The sequence below is a fragment of the Urocitellus parryii genome, chromosome 8, assembly GCF_045843805.1.
Source record: "Urocitellus parryii isolate mUroPar1 chromosome 8, mUroPar1.hap1, whole genome shotgun sequence".
Taxonomy (NCBI): Eukaryota; Metazoa; Chordata; class Mammalia; order Rodentia; family Sciuridae; genus Urocitellus; species Urocitellus parryii.
In genome coordinates, this window is record NC_135538.1 from 1,475,575 (window position 1) to 1,492,421 (window position 16,847).

The following is a 16,847-nucleotide window of genomic DNA, read 5'->3' on the forward strand; positions in this document are numbered from 1 at the left end:
TGGAATGAAGGGGCAAGAGCCTGGGTTCTAGGAAGGTCCGCCGTCAGCTGGAAGCGCTTGGGCCCTGGAGGGGTGCGCGAGGGCTCTGAACCGCCAGGTCTGCCTCTCTGAGCACTCAGAAACGGAGATGTCGTTCACGTGGCGTGAAACTCACCAAGAGAGTTAGAGCGCACAATTCAGACAGTTCAGTGTTTTCTGTGACCGTCACTGCGGTGGAGACCATCCCTGCCTCGCTGCACCCATCGGTGGTCACTTGGCCTCCGCCAGGACAGGACTTCTGGACAGTTCCTCCAGGGGAACCTTTCCTTAGCGTGAGGGTTTCAGGGTTCTCCCCGCAGCAGCGGCAGCTCGGGACTCCAGGCTTCCAGGACTGATGAGAGCCCAGGGCAGCCCTTGGGGTCCCCTGTCATGGCCACTTGTGCCCAGTGCTGGAAGGAGCTGCCTTCAGTCCTCTGGGGCTCGTGTCTGGAGAGCCACTGGCCACATGGTCCCTCCACCGCAGCCAGCCTTGCAAGGGACGGTGCTTGTCAACTTGTGTGTGAACCTAAAATTCTGAGAAAACCGTGAGTCACTAAATTACTTGTCATGCCGCCTGCTACAGAGTGGACGGGCTTGCGTTTGACATCAGACCTGCGGGTGTCGAGGTTGAGACCCAGCCAGGCCTGGGCACCTGGGGCGGGCAGGGCCCGGTGGACCTCAGCAGTGCCCTCAGCCTGACTGGACTTGCCAACATGAGGGGGACCAGCCCGAGGTGTTTCTCGTCGGTGTCCAGCCAGCCGCTAGAGCAGCCACCCCACATGCAGTCACCACCCAGGGTCTCCCACGCAGGACGCCTGGCCCGGCCGCTGTGGGAACAGCTTCTCTCTTTGCTTGATTTCTGCATCCAGCCCACAGACCCCTCCCTCTCGCGCTCCCCCGGGGAGCCCCACGCCACTCCTGGATGGGAGCTGCCCAATGACTGGCTTCCTTGTCTGCCCATACAAACTCTGCAAGGTCTTATCACGCCTCGGTTTACCTTATCTGCATGTAGCCTGAGGACCCCTGAGCTTTCCCTCACACACTGCCTGTCTTTATCGCCAAAGAGAGTGCTTCAGAGGAGGGTGACCAAGTCCCCGGACAGAATGATCCCGAGACACAGAGGGCTTTGGGACACAGGCATGAGGACTGTGGAGGGCCTCCAGGACCTGGTGCCAGCGGAGGCTGTGGACGTCCCTCCCCAGCTGCAGTTTGAGCTGACTCCCTGCGGGGGTGAGTAAGAGGGTGGTCGCAGGCTCCCAGTCAATGGGGCCCTAGTTAAAACGCTGGGGAGCCCCAACGAGCCTGCAAACAACTCTACTGGGAAACGCACAGATCCTGGAAAGGGACTGCATGTGACCAGACATCCAAAGGCCAACGGGTAGGAAAATCTCCACGGCATCCTGACAAACACATTGGAAGAGCTAAAGCAGGAAAGGTGGCTGACCTGTCCATGTCGGCTTTGCCTCTAGGGTGAAAGGCCTGAGGCATCCAGCTCACAGAGAGGAGAGGCTGATAGCTCGCAGCTTAGGGATTCAAAGTCCCGGATCAAGTGGCCCCTGCTGGCCTCTGGTGGGGGCAGGAATGAAGCAATCATGAGAGTCCCCAGAATGGGAGAAAATTGCTGCCTCCTGCTCTTCAGACAGGGCAGTAATATCCAGGATGTAGAAAGAACTCAAGAAACTTAACCCCCAAATAATAATAATAATAATAATAACCCCATCAACAAAGGGTCAAAAGAACTAAATAGACACTTCTCAAAAACAGAAACATAGTCAACAAATATATGAAAAAATACTCAACATCTCTAGCAAAAAGAGAAATGCAAATTAAACTCCACTGAGATTCCACACCATTCCAATCAGAATGGCAATTATCAACAATACAAATGACGATATCTATTGGTGAGGATGTGGTGAAAGGGTACACTTGTACGTTGCTGGTGGGACTGCAAATTAGGGCCACTCCTCTGGAAAACAGCATGGGGATTCCTCAGAAAACTAGGAATGGAACCACCACATGACCCAGCTATCTCACTTCTTAGTGGACATTCAAAAGATTTAAAATCAGCCTACCACAGTGATGCAGCCATGTCAATGTTTGTAGCAGCTCCATTCACAATAGCCCAACCATGGAACCAACCTAGGTGCCCTTCAATAGATGAGTGGACAGTGAAGATGGAGTATTATTCAATGAAGCGTTATTCAGCCATAAAGAAGAACGCAGGACATTTACCAATACGGATGGATCTAGAGACTATCATCTAAGTGAAGTAAGCCAGACCAGAGATTCAAAGGTCAAATGTTCTCCTGGAAGCTAGTCCAAAATAAGGGGGGATAAAAAAAACAGGAGGATCAGGGAATAGATGAAGGGGAATGAAGGAAGGCAGGAGGAGGGGGTAGGGAGAGGCAGTGGGCAGGTCTGATGTGACTTTCCTGTGTGCCTTGTGAGCACAACACCGTGAAGCTCCTGTCATGGACGTCCACTGGACACTAACTTTAAAACTGTAAATCCACGGCAGAAGATGAGCAGAGTAGAGGAAGAGACAGAGGGTGGGAGGAAGGGACAGAGAGGGAAAGCACTGGGGACTGAATCAAAGTAAGATCCATTCCATGATTTTATAATTATGTCCCAATGAGTCCAAAATGTTATGCATAACTAAAAAGAACTGATAAAGATAAATAAACTGATTAAGCACAAAAAAAAACCAGAATAAATTGCCATATTTAATTGCCAAACTGGACACAGACAGTGACCGTGTACCGGGTTAGAGGTGAGTGCCTTTTCAATCTATGGACTTTAATTAGGAGCTGACCCCACACCTCCTTTTGTGAGCCATGCCCTGCTTGGCAAGCAGAGAAATATTCCCTGAAGACACAGAGTAGGCCCTAACTTAGGAATGAGGGGCTGGAGGAGGACTTTCCAGATTGGCATAGGATTTTACTTTAATGGTTGTCGGTGAAGATGGAGATGGTGAAAATAAGGCTTGGAGCCCTGTCACCCACAAGAGCCCTGCTCCAGCTGCTCCGGCCACAGGCTGAGGCGAGCAGGAGCCGACAGAGGCCACAGAAGCGAGAAGGCTTCTGTGAGCGCTGTCCTTGGCCAACACCTTTGTCCTCACAGTGCCCACTTCCAACACGGGGGTGGAGAGCCAGGTCGGGTGCAGTCGGGCCTCCCTGGGTGCTCGGCCAGCAGGACTGTGGCCGTGCAGGCTCTCACTGTCTGAGAAAATCCAGACCCCATGTGAGCCGCCTCGTTTGGGTAGAAGCCCCACCAGGTGGGCACGCGCAGCTGGGCGGCTCTGGAACCTCTGAGCCTGTTTTCTCATCCACGAAGGGGAGAGAACACTGATGTTGGCACCCAGGAAGCTGGCTCAGGCCACAGGGGCACACAATCTCACAAGCGACACGTTGTGTCTGGGTTTTCTCAGGCACGTGTCCATGATTTTGTTTTTATGTATCATCAGTTAAAAATAAATTTGATTTAAAAAATACAGATAGAATGTATTATGAAGCTTATAAGGTAGCACAAATAAAGCTGAGTTTTAAAGATTTTGTTCCTGAATATTCTACCCAGTGTTACCTTTCTGAGAACTTTGAGAGATGGGAAGCTCACGGCTAGGAGGGGCAGGGTGGAGTGTCCTCGGAGCACTTTCAGGCCCTGCCTGGCTACAGGCACCACGCGTGGTCACGGGCGAGGATGGAACCCAGGGCCTTGTGCATGTGAGGCAGGCACTCTACCAACTGAGCCTCTCCCCAGCCCCATATGTGTCTCTGATAAAGAACTTTTAGGGTGGACTTTTTGGGTTAACAGTTACATTGGGACAGCTCCTCAGGCAGAGCGACACGTTAGAAAACAGCCATTTCAGTCCCGCAGGATCCCTCAGCTGGACATTGACCAAAGCATCCCTGTGTCAGGAGGAGCAGCCAGAGCACGCGCCCACTGGTGTCACCCTCGCGTGGCACCCGGCACCTGTCTCCTGTGGTGACGATGCTGGGGAGCCATCGGCCCCAGGATGGAGTGTCTGAAACTCGGACCCTCAGCTGGCTGGCAGCTGGTCTAAACATGTCTAGGTAGGAGAAGAGATGGCCATCCATGTGGATGGCCAGGAAGGAAAAGCCAAGGGGAAGAAGTAAGGGTCCCCGGAGGGCCCATCCACCTGCATGGGTGCCAAGCCTGGGGAGGCAAGGTCAGCACAAATGACACTGGTGCCCAGAGTCAGGGGAGAGCCCGTTGTCTGGTGAGGGGCCGACTGGCTCTGGAAGCTCAGGGGAGGAGAAGCAGGGCTTGGGCCAGCCAGAAGCCCTCTGTGCACCTTGAGCTTGTGGGGTTGGAAAGGGTGGTGGCAACCCTGCAATCCAAGGTGCAGAACATGCAACCCAGAACCCAAGATGTGGACGTGGACGAGGTGGTCCCGCAGCTGCAGAGTGTGGGGGCTGCACGCACAGGGGAGGGTGGGCTCCAGGCTCGCCCAAGCTTTGTGGGTTGGATCCAGGTGAAGGCGTGCTGCCCAGTGACCCACAGGGGAGGGCTCCGACTCCTCGTGATGCCTTCTTCCACCCCAGCTGTCCCCTGTCCCCTCTCTGAGAGCAAAGAATGCCGACATCACAGGCCTGGCCTTCCAGGTGACAGGCGCTACATGAGACCATCCTGAGCCCGTGGAGAGGCTGCTCCTCTGCCCTCTACCTCCCTCCAATCCTGTGGGCCAGAGTCCATCCACCTTGGGTGGCTGCCCACTCGTCCTGCTTCTCCCCTGTTGATCCTCAGTCAGGGGCCAGGAATCCTGAGCTGCTGGGGCAAAGTGTGAATGAGCTGGGGGGCCATCCCCCACCCTACCCCACCCCACCCCCGCTTCCCGAGCACCTCGCTGGGCGCCAGGCAGACACAGGTGGACAGCTCTCTGATGCCCACTGTCCTCCCTGGGGAAGGAACTGCACCGGGGAAGAGCAGTGGTCCCTAGTGTTGTCCCTCAAGGCTCATCAAGTCATGGCTCTGGGACTCAGATGGTGTGGAATGGAGTGTCCACAGAGGTTCCCTGTCAGGGGGATTCAAGACAGCAGTGTGGCCCAGAACTTGCCGATCCCCAAGGCAAGGCCTGGGGACCTGAGGGGAGACCCCACAAGGGCCTCAGAAATGGGAGGAGGGTGAGGGAGGGGAGTGGCCGTCACCCAATCTCCTAGACCCACCCACCATGGCCAGGGCTCCATGCACAGCAGTGGCTACTGCAGACAAGCCCAGCAGTGAGCAGGAGCAGGAGGCGGGAGGCTGGCATTGGGGCACCAAGAGAGGACACAGGGAATGGGGTTGGGGGACAATGGCTTTGCCAAAGTCGTCTGGGAGGGAAAGAGAGAGGAGCATCAGGACCTGTCAGTGTGGGAGTGGCTCCGGACTGTCTGGGCTGCTCCCATCCCCCAGCGGGAGGAGGAGGGGACGAGAGGCTGTGAGGAAGTGCTCTCCAGAGCTGCCCAGCCACCGAAGCTTCGTGAGTCCCTCCAGAGCTCGAGGCTGCCCCTGACCTGACAGGGACGGAGGTGGTGGGCCAGTGCCCGCCCTCGTGACGGAGCATCAGGTGTGCGGCCGGTTCTTCTGCCCTCTGCCGGGGAGGAAGTCAGACGCACTCTCTGGAGAATGACACCTGGATCCTGAGCATTCTGGTTCCCCCAACATGAGAACTAAAATTCTGCTCTTTGTAAATGACCTGGTCTCAGGTGTCCCCAACCCTAGAGCCAGCCACTCAGGCTTCCTGCATCAGGATGCCCAGAGCTGTGCAGACGCCCTGTGACCGGCACTGATGGTACTTAAAGAGGAGATGTGCAGCCTCTGGGTCTCCTCGCACCCCACACCGGCCTGCCACCGCCCTGCTGTGGCTGTTCCCAGGTCACCTCTGTCCCAAGTCCCTGGGGCTTCCCCTCCCCCTAAGCATCAGCCTCACTGTCCAACTCACAGAGGAGATTGAGGATGTTCGTGTGGCCCTCACCACCCTTCGCTGCCCTGGAGCAGGGTGACGGGAGCCTCGTGATGGGAGGGTCTGGGCTTCAGTCCCGGGGACTCGGCTCACACCTGCACCTGGGACTGTGGGGGGGTCGCCTCCTCCCCAAGGCCTCCCTCTCCCACCTGTGAGCCCACAGTGTCCATGTGAGGACCAGAGGGGACACGCTGCCCCACACTGGGCCGCTTCCTCTCCAACACGCTTCCTGGACCACACCTCGCATGCAGCTGACGTCAGACCCCTTGCTACACCGCGCTGTTCCTCCCTCCCTCCCTGGCCTCACCTTGACCCCACGTCCCTCCATGCTCCTCCGGCTCCCGAGGCTCTTGTCTGAGCGGTGGCTTCGGCTTCTGACTCTTCTGCCTCCTGGCAGCGTCCTCAGGCCCACGGGGCCTCCCTGGAGTGCTCCTCGGTGCCTCTCACCCCCGTCCCCTCCTTCCAGGGCACCTCCTGCTGCAGCAGCCCCCCAGGCTCAGGTGGCTGTGTGGCCTCCCCCTGAAAACACTCAGGGGCCCCCTTCCAGCCAACAGCAGCCTGTGTCCTCAGTGGGCACTTAAAGATGCTGCAATGGCGTCCACAGCTGCCTCCCGACATCTCGCTCCTGCCCCAGCTGATGCTGGTCAGCACACCTCGGCCACTGTCCAGCCTGAGCCAGGGCGGCCTCGGCCTTCTTCCCACTTCCCCTGCCGGGCCACTGCAGAACCCTCTGGAAAGGCCTCCCTCCACACAGTCCTGGAGAGGCTTCTGCTCCTGTTTACGACTCGCCCGCCGGCCACCCTGTTCCCCAGCTGCACCACATCTCCCGGCATCCACCTGTCCCGTGGTCAGTGCTTGGAGAGTTCCCACCTGATACACCTTCTGCAGGTTTTTATTCAGTTACATTTTCCCATGACATTGGGACTTAAATGAGCAATACTGTGAAGCACTTAACTTTTAAAAATAATGCCAGACTCCTAGATAATCCTCTCTGATTCGGCTGGGCTGTCTGGGGTCTTCCTAATCCCCCACAAATAAAGAACAGAGCAGAGGCGCAGGACAGGGACTGGGCCGTGCGCCTGGTGTGGCCCGGGCTCCGCAGGCTCCTCTGCTCGCAGGCTCCTCTGTTCCGTGTCCCTGGCTTATTTTGGGGAATTTCACCTGGATCTTGTTAAGAGGAGAAAATGGTGTTCGACTGTGGGTTTTTCATGCCACCTATAATTAAAAATGTTTCAGGATAAGGCAGAACTCCCAGCTAGAGAGAAAGCCGTGCTTACAGACTTAGGCGCTTAAAAACAAATTTCCGGGAGGATGATCATCTGAGCACAGCTCTCAGAGGCCAAGGCTAATGGAGTCCGGCAGGAAGAGCAAACCACCCTTTCTGTGCAGCATTCCCGTGGCCGAGTCACAGGGACAGCACGTCCTCACTCTCAGTGTGGGCAGTGTGGGGTCAAACACATGTCCAGATGTTTAAAGAGAGTGGCCAGGGACCACCCTGGGTCTCAGCATGCAGGCTTGCCCCTCAGAGGCAGACACATGTGGCCCTCCTGTCCACTCAGGGCACCCCCCCCCCAGGGCCACAGCTTGACCCTGGTGGAGTTCTTCAATTCCCACCTCATGCTGCTCAAAATCTGGGCTTCGGTTGGGGTGAGAGGGGGTGGAATATGGAAAAGGAAAAGCTAGGATTTTTTCAATGAAGGGGCAACACTCATGAGAAGTTAACAGGCTGTCCCTGGGGTGCTCTAGGGACATGCTTACCACACGAACGTGGCATCTGAGGACACTCTCATGGAGCACTCAGAACGGTCTGTGTCCTGCCAACGAGGAGCCCGCAGAGCACAGGCCAGACAGGAAGACCCCTGAGGGCCACCGTCTTCCTGCAGCACAGCGGGTCCTCGGGTCTGAAGGGCCCCCAGCTGCTCTGGACTGCCCCCTCCATCTGAATATGTTCACCTGAAAGACGTGAGGCCAGCCGTGTCTCTCCAGCTCCGTAAACAGAGGCGACTCGCAGTCACTGAGCCTTCTCTTGTCCTGAGGGTTCCTGCTAACCCCGTCCAGATCCACGCCTCCTGCAAGGACTCGGGAGGCCCTGGCCCACAGCCCACAGGAGCCTGGCAGGGGGGTTGTATCCAAGACATGTCAGGCCATGCCAGGCAAGTGCCAACCACACCGTTAACGTCACAGATATCGTCAGCACTTGTTGAGTGCCTACTGCTAAGAAAATGCCAGCCGCCTTGAAGGGCACCTCCACATGCCTCCTCTAGACACCCTGCAGGTCCTGAACTCGGGGACTGCCAGGTGAACCTGTCTCCCCACCTGCCCTCGGCCCTGTGCAGCAATGAGTGGGCCTCAGAACCTCATCTGCACTTGCCCTACTCCTGAGCACCCACCAGAGGCCTCCTGCCACACCAACCGCTGACCACGTAAAGCCAGGTGGAGCCCAGTCCCAAGTTCAAACAGGAAGACAGAGCAGGTGAGCGGATCTGCAGCGGCACAGGAAGTGGGAGGCAGTGCGAAGTGGAGGGCAGGCGGGTCCAGAGGGGTTTACACAGTAACTGTCCTTTGTACATACAAATGTCCATAGATTTTTACAGAAATGTGAAAAGACAGTTCTTTCAAAGATTTCAATTCAAAAAAGAAAAATAAGGCATGAAATTGTAAGGCTCTTACAGACAGCAAAATAGCTAATTTTCTTGTCAAAAAAGGAAAGATATTACAAGAAATAATTTACCACCTGATCCATTGCTTTGAAAAGTGCAAAATAAAAGCCTCTTGTCCCTTTTACAGTCCCACTTAGAAATCCTGACTTGTCCTCGGTGGGAATGGCAAGGCAACTTGGTCCAGAAACAAGAATTCACCATGTCTGAAAGGCTCCCGGAGTCAGCCCAGTGGCCACATCCTGGCCCCGCTGCCCCGGGACATGCCGGAGCTGGTTCTGCATGGACAGCCACCTCGGGCCAGATGCACTGCAGCACAGCTGACCGCGGAGATGTCCAGTTTCATGGGGCATCGATGTTAATACAAAACACGAAACATTCCCCAGGGAATTGGATTCCTCCGTGGCACGGTGAGAGCAGGGTGGAGAAGCCCCTCCATCCCATCCTGGGCCTGATCTCCTCAGGCCTCTGACTTAGGAAACTCCCGCAGCCATGTTCCCAGAGTGGCCGCTATGGACCACTTCAAGGAAGAGGGCTGAGGCCAGAAATCCTTTGCAGCTGAGGTCCCCTGGCTGGTGAGCCCCCTGCATCCTGAGTCCACTTGTTCCTTCTGGCCCAGAGCCTGGTGAGTAGGCCCCAGAATGGATCTCCTCTCAGGTGGGCCTAGCCTGCCACTCAAGACTGGTGTAGAAAAGGGATCCAAATGATTCCCTCCCACCTGGAGGAGTGAAAGAGCTCGGAAGGGCTATGGGGGGCCACGTGAAAGCCAGTCAACAAGAACCAGGCCTCTGTGGAAAGCTGCACGGCTTGCGCAGGCACCGGTGGGAGCCAGAGTCCCTCAGGCGGAGCCAACGGGGATGTGGAGAGAACGTGGCATGTGCCAGAGTCGACCCTCGTTGGCCTGTCTGATGACCTCGACCTTGCTCAGGAAGTCCTCTTCTCATACTCAGTCTAACACTGTCAGCCCCAAGGCAAAACCAAGACTCTTCTACCAGTTTTCAGTGATTTTATGAGCTTCTGAAAACGAACTTTGGCACATGTCTGCATTGAGTTAGCCTGAGAAGCTCTCCACAAGGGCAGCAGGTTGGCCCTTGCATTCAGCCCCAACAGGTGTACACCCTGCAGAGTGAGGGGTGCGGCAGGGAGCTGGCAACACACCCCTGACCCTGCAGGACCTTCTCTCCCGTCTGGGCACGCCTTCTCCTACACACTTCCCTGTGCTCAGCCAGGTGTCCGGGAGCCATTCTGCCTCCTGAAGTCAACATGCAGCTTAGCTCTGCCCAGGCTACGTCCACCAGGAGAGTGACCCTCCAAGACGGTCAGTCCATTCATTTCAGGACTTTCTGGAAGGCCTCCTGGGGCATGTGGGAGGTGTCCCCTGAGCCCCCACTTCTTAGGAGCTGATGATGACAGTTACCCAGATGAGATCTCAGCAGTTGCGGGAGATGTTTCTCTGGCCTATTGCCACATTAAGATCCAAGCATTCTACCCAAAGTCAGAAGTGCTTTTATGTTCTTCTTCTCTCCTGCTCCTCAGGACATGGTAGTGAGATAGCAAAGAGAAGCACCTATGGCCTGGAATCATGCAAATCCAGCTCCACATCTTGCAAGAGGACACAAGGTAAGACCTGTGGCTTCTCCATACCTGAACCTCAACACAGCTTGGGAATCGAATCAACAGGATCCTGTCCTTCCACAATTCTGCAATTTGAGCAGGAAGGTGGCATGTGATCACAAAGCACAGCACCAGTCACATGGGCAGACACTCAGCCAACATTGGCCACTGTCCCCAGTGAGACCTCTGGGTGGTACAGGGGACCCAGCACCACGTGGAGCTCCTTCCTCAGGGCTCCTGTGCGAGGCTCCCCACTGCCCTGGGTTTCCCCCCACTCCCCAGGGTTTCCTCCCTGCAGCCTGTCTGAGCTGCCGTCTCCAGGGAGAGTGTGCATCTTTAACACGTGCTTTCAGGCCCCTGGGTGTAAAAAGTGCAATTTTACTGCTGATTTGGGGAAAACATTCAAACCTGCACCTCACTTGGTGCCAATTCAGGCTTCATCAGTAGCGAGCTGCCACCCCTGAGGGCTGCACCCGCGAGGACTTGCTCCCTGGGTGTAGGTTTCTGGGATCAGAGAAATTTGGAGTTGGAAGGAAAGTTGTTTGGACTTTTTGGAGTCCTACCCAGAGAGGCTGGTACTGACACACCCTGGAAGATTCCATCTGAGCTCTGGTCACAGGCACATGCCCTGTGAATGACAGTGCCTCAGCACTTGGCTGTGTGTCCTAAGTGCCTGTGAGCCCTCCAGGTGTCCAGGAAGGGCACGGTCACCGATATGCTGCCTGCTCTGTCCTTGGAAACACAGGCAAATGCTCCCTCATTTGAGGCAAAAGGGGATGCTTGTTCCTCTGGCTCTTCCTGCATGGAATGCTATTGCTGCCACGCAGCAGTGGGGAGGTGCTACTATGCCAGCTCTCCCCTGGGTGGGTGTGCCCGCCGTCACCGGCTCTCCCCTGGTGGATTGCCAGTTGCCAATACTTCTTCTCATTCATCTCTATTTTTAATTCCCTTTTTATAACTCCAGTAGTCAGGAAGCTACGGAGGGTGGGCCAACGGGCAGGTTCTGGAGAGGCAGCCAGGGATATAATTGGGACCTAGGAACCGCCTGAAGCGGGGTGGGACATGCCTCTTCTGTTGTCACAGGTCCGAGGCCAACACCTTCAGTGTAGGTGCAGGGAGACGCCCAGAATGTTGGCAAGAAGGTGACCTCCCATCTGTCAGCACCCCTTCCCTTTGGGAATAATCAACAAAGGATTTGAAATCCCTCTGTGGAGGGAGGGAAGTTTGCATGGGGGCGAAGGTCTAGGTGATTTTACATGAGCTACTGTGGGTGGACAGATTTGAGAATGAAGGATGACCAGAGCAGGGCTCCAGGTCCCCATGGATGCTATGGGTGTCCATGGGCCACAGGCACGTGGCACCTAGGGCCTGCAAGGAAGCCTGCTGGTGACTGAGCCTGGCAGGCTGCTCCCACCGCTGCCAGGTGCCACCCAGGCCTGCACCCATCCCACAGGGAGTGCCCCCTGCCAGGGGGGGCCTGACCCCTTCCCACCTCATCCTCAGGAGCGGCTCAGGCAGCAGGCTCATTCCACCTGGGCCTCGCTGCAGACAAGAACTCTCCACAGCAACGGCAGAGGACCAGCACGGGCCCCTGGGAGCCCGTGTGGATCCACAGACACCGTCCCAGGAGCTGGCTGATGGCCACACTCTCCCCATGCCCCCACTGTCCTAGGCAGGCTAGGAGATGACCCCAAGAGCCACCCTGGGCTGCCTCAACAGGATGGCTCCCGGATCTTGACAGAGGTGACAGAGAGCCACAGGGCGTGAGCTCCCACGGGCGTGAGGGCTCGTCAGCGAGGACGCTCAGGCCTCTTGTGCTGATCTGGGGGAACTCGTCTACGCAGCAGCTCGCCCCAGGCCTGCACCACGTGGTCCTTGGAGTTCATCCAGGGGTCTGCCTGAGGCAGCTGGCTCTCAGCAGGGAGCAGCTAGTGAAGGGGGTCGCACTAGGACCATGAGGACACCCTTCCAGACTCGGGCTCTTCTCTGGGGCACCAGGGGCTCCTCTGGTCCTATCCTGGCCCTTGGACCCCATGACAATGTGGCTCTTCCCACAGAAGAGGGGAAAATGCACGGGATCTAGGCTGGACTTGCAGCACTGGGTGGCGGCCAGCTTGCGGGTTCTGTCAGACCCCACAGGGACGTTTCCAGGAACCTAGGGTGGTGGCACTTGCTCCTCCACAGACTGGGGCCCGAGGAGCCTGGAGCTCAGGCAGGCCACCTGGCCGCGGGGTGGGACAGCTTCACCTGTCCTCCTCATGAGTGTGAGTGGGAGCCAGGGGGCGGCAGCTCCAAGAAGCTCTGCAGAAGGTGGGCTGCAGGTGGAGGGGCAAGTCACCAAGGCCTCCTGCTCCTGAGGGGGACAACTGCCTGCCAGTGGCCACAGGAGACTGGAGTTCAGATCCAGCCTCACAGCCCCCGTCCACGCCCTGGCCAGGAGAGAACCTGGACACCCAGGGAAGCTGGGCAGGGGAGGCGTCTGCGCTCCCACTGGCCATGTCTGGGGACATCTGGGCCAGCACTGGGACATCCTACAGGAAACAGTCCTGCAGGGAAAGATCACTAACTGATGATTCATCACCAACGAACACTGGAGGCCCACCTTCTAGGAGGCCCACCAGCCCGTGGCAGGCCCTTCTTCTGCCCAGAGCGGGTGGACGAGAGACCATCGAAGCCACCTTGTGTGTTCTTTGGTGACAAGAATGTGCTCCTGCCTGAAGGAGTCAGCCTCAAGCCAGGGGGCGGCTCTTGGTGGGCTCACCCCTCCTCTGCACGAGCAAAGCTGCCACAGAGGCCCCCGGCTCACAGCCGCCAGCCAGCTCTCGGGCTGTGGGGATGATTAGGAGAGGAAGCCTGGGGCACTTCAGGGAATCCACAGGAAAACGCCACACAGGGAGGCCAGCAGGGAGCGGCCTGTGCCTGAGTCCACTGTTCCAGGAGGAAGGTGGAGACAGGTGAGCAGAGAAGGAGCTCAGCCAGGTCATTAGCACAGGCCAGCGGCTCAGAGGGCCGAGACTGCAGCTGCCCTGGGGCACGGCCTGGTGACGAAGGAGGAGGCAAAGACGGAGGGCATCTCACCGACAAACCTGCTGCCGGCCCAGCGGGTCCCTAGCCTCAGGATGTGAAGGGACAAGGGAAACCTGGCTCTGCGGCCTGGATGTCCCTGCCAGTCATGGCTCAGGGCTCACCATCTGTGTGTCCAAGGCAAGTTCACCAACCTCCAGGAACCTCAGCCCCTGGCCTATGAAATCAGTCTGATAATAACATCTGGGCCTCAGCTAGAATTTAAAGGGGTGAAGTGTGGGCAAACCCACTGTCATCAGGATGTGAGTACCAGCTGGTGCCACCATGAGGAGCATGCCCGCAGGCCACGAGCCTGAAGAGCCAGCCTCTGCTCTCCAGACTTGGAGGAGCAGGCCTGGTCCTGTACAGGGTGCAGACTTCAGGCTGGCCCTGCTGATCCAGGGCATGGGGTGAACTTGCTTGTGGCTCAGACTTGCCAGGGAGGTCCTTTCTGCTGAGCCTGCTGGAGCCAGGAAGGGACGGCACCCCTTGCTGGGTGAGTCCTCCTCCTGACTGCCTGACCGACCTTAGCAAGCGTTGGCCTGCCGCACAGAAGCAATGCACTTCCACACTGACCCAGGCCCACCCCCCCGGTCTTCCTGGGGTGGAGGGGGCACCCCAGTGTGTACGCATTCTGTCTTCTCACGGCCATTCTGATCAACACGGAAATCCCTGCAAAGGCAGGAAAGCCCCGAGCCTGAGTGGCTGGGTATCCCCTTCAATTCTCCTTAGCCTACGGTGGTAATTGCACAGAACAAGCTTTATCTAATATAGGTCATATTTATAGCTAAAATATAATATAAATAAGTCCAAAAGATTTCATATGTATTTTTTACTCAAAACAAAAAATTTTATTGATCCACATTTCTTTTTAAAGTTTTGTGGGTTTTTGTTTGTTTTTATGATTCAGCATGAAACTTCCATACAAGCCCAGAGCCTGCACTGATGGAGCCCAGCTGCCTTCCCAATCTCTGCTCAGACCCAAGTTTCAGCTCCACACCTGAGAGAGCACGTGGGCTTCCAGACTTTCCAAGACTCAACTGGCTCCGAAAGAGCTCCAAATCCAGCAGTTACCAAGACCACACTTTATATGATTCGTTTCCATGAGATCCAACAGGCAGACCTGCAGACAGGCAGGAGGCTCGGAGTTGCCAGGGGCAGGGGATGGTGGATTGTGGTTGGACCTCAGTAATCTGGCTGTTTAAATGGCTCCTGGGCCCTCTCGCAGGCTCTGAAGCACGCTGCATCTTCAGGGACTGGGCTGACCCTCGGGTCCCCACAAGGAGGGGTCCGTACCATTTCCAGAAGAGGGCTGGGAGTGCTGAGGAGTCTGTCCCCAGCCACAGAACCCACCAGTGGCAGACCCTGGACCTACCATCTCCATCACTGACCTCACTGTGCCCCGGTGCTGGCCCTCGGTCCCTTCCCTTCCCACCCCGCAGCAAGCAGGTGTCCCAAACAAACACGCACTGACTGTGGACCTTGCAGCTCCAGCCTGGCCTGGCAGGGCTGGCTCGGCCCTGCTTCCACCCAGCTGTCCCAAAGCACTGTCCCCTCCTGCCTCTGGGCACCACCTGGCAGATTCTTTGTGCTTCCTGTCACCTTTAGGTGACCCTTGCAGGTTTCAAAGTCTGGTTCAATCTTCATGAAAACGTGAGCAGCCACCCCACCCAGGTTCCCTCCTCTGCCCAGCACCTGAGCTGCCCGTGTGGACCTGCAGGACTGATGTGGGCCATGTGGTGCCAGCAGGGAGGACGGGCGATCGACCTCCTCCCCTTCTGATAGACACCCATGTGTCCAGGAGCCCCAGAGCCTGGTTGAGGGTGGACATACCCCTCCCCACTCAGCAGGCCTCTGAGAAGGATGACCCCTGAAGGACTTGCCCAGGCTCAGGGAGCCCAGGCCTTCTCTTCTGAGAGACTAGGGCTGGTGCAGGTCCTGGGGCACTGCGGTGGCTCAGGAAGTTCTAGTGTCAGCACTGTCTCTGTGACTGTCCCCTCAGTGAAAGCCTCCTCAGCACCATTGTGACCTTCCCATGGAGACCCAGGACCCTTCAGACAGCCCGACATCACTGGGTCCAGGCCTCTCGGGGACACCATGCTGACCTCCTTCCAGCCCACCCTGTGGGCTACTGGAAATAAGGGAAGAACATTGGAACCAAGAAAACCCCGAGAAGGCTTTCTCCATGAGTGACCGCTGGCCCCCAGACGCTCCGTGGAGAGGCCGCGGTACTTCCCCCCGTGCTGCAGAGGCAGAGGCGGGCAGGGGACAGCCCCCAGGCCCTGCCACTTCTCACACATGTCTGCAGACTCCACATGAGGCCTCTTCCCACCCCACTCTCCTGCCAATACCAGGGGCACTCTGGTCACTCTGACTCTTGAGAAAGTGTCCCTCTCATCCTGGGGTCCTCCAAACCTGAAGCAGCAGGCGTGTGAGGCTCTTGCTCAGGTGCACTTCGTGCCCACCCACATGCCAGCTGTGCACAAGCAGGTCACTGTGCCACCCGAGGGTTGGCAACATTCCTGTGTTAACACAGAGAGACCCTCCCGAGCCAGCTCTGAGTGGGGACTGAACCAGGCTGCGTCTCCTCCTAACTGCTCACCAGGCTCCCGTATGCAGGCACGACTGTCCTTGCACACCTGGAAGGACACTGGGGTCACTCACCCTTTGTCACTGGCCCTCACACCATTAGGAACCCCAGCACCCCAAGGCCTGGGCTGTCTGGGCAGAATGGGTCCTCTTGCCCCCAATGGGCCTCATGAGACCAATGCGCGTGCTCTGGGGACCCAGAGAGGCATTCGCGCTGGGACTTTCTGAAAGAGACTGACCTCAGTCATGCCACGCCCAGCCCAGCCTCTGCCGACAGCCTCTGGCTCCACCAGAGAAAAGAAAACAGAAAGCTGACATTGCCGCCCTTCCAAGCCCAGTCCCAGAGGAAGAAGCCACGGTTGCATGATAAGGCAGAATTTAGTGGGTGCTGAAAGACAGCCAGGAGCCAGGTGCCCGGCAGGGGGGCGGGCAGGCGCTGGACGCCCGACACTGGGGGCTGATCTCGGCACCGGCAGGCCACACCTTCACACCCTCCTTGGAGAACGGACCCGCATGGCCTGGCGGTCCCCACTTTGAGGTTCGTGGAGTCCTCTCCCGCCCCGACAGCACAGGCAGGGCTCACCAAACCCTCCTGCCCCCGGGCTCCTCCTTGCAGAAAAATCCTGCTGAAGAGACCTGGTTGTCGGCCTGCGTGAAGCTTCCACGACTTTCAACGTTGATGAAGGTCGTAGGAAAACAACCAGGTCTTTCCATGTCCATGCTGGTCCCTCTGGGCCCCGCACACCGTCCTGTTGACACAGGCACATGACGAAGGTGTTCCTGGGGTTGTGCCAGGGACATCCCTCTCTGGCAAGGCCTGGGCTTCCGTGTGGTCCGGTTGGCCTCTGCAAGCCCAGGTGTGGAACAGACCTGACTGCCTGGGCCTGCCGCACACCACGGGCAAACTCAGGGTCAGAGGTCAGAGGTCAGAGTTGCTCCTCAGC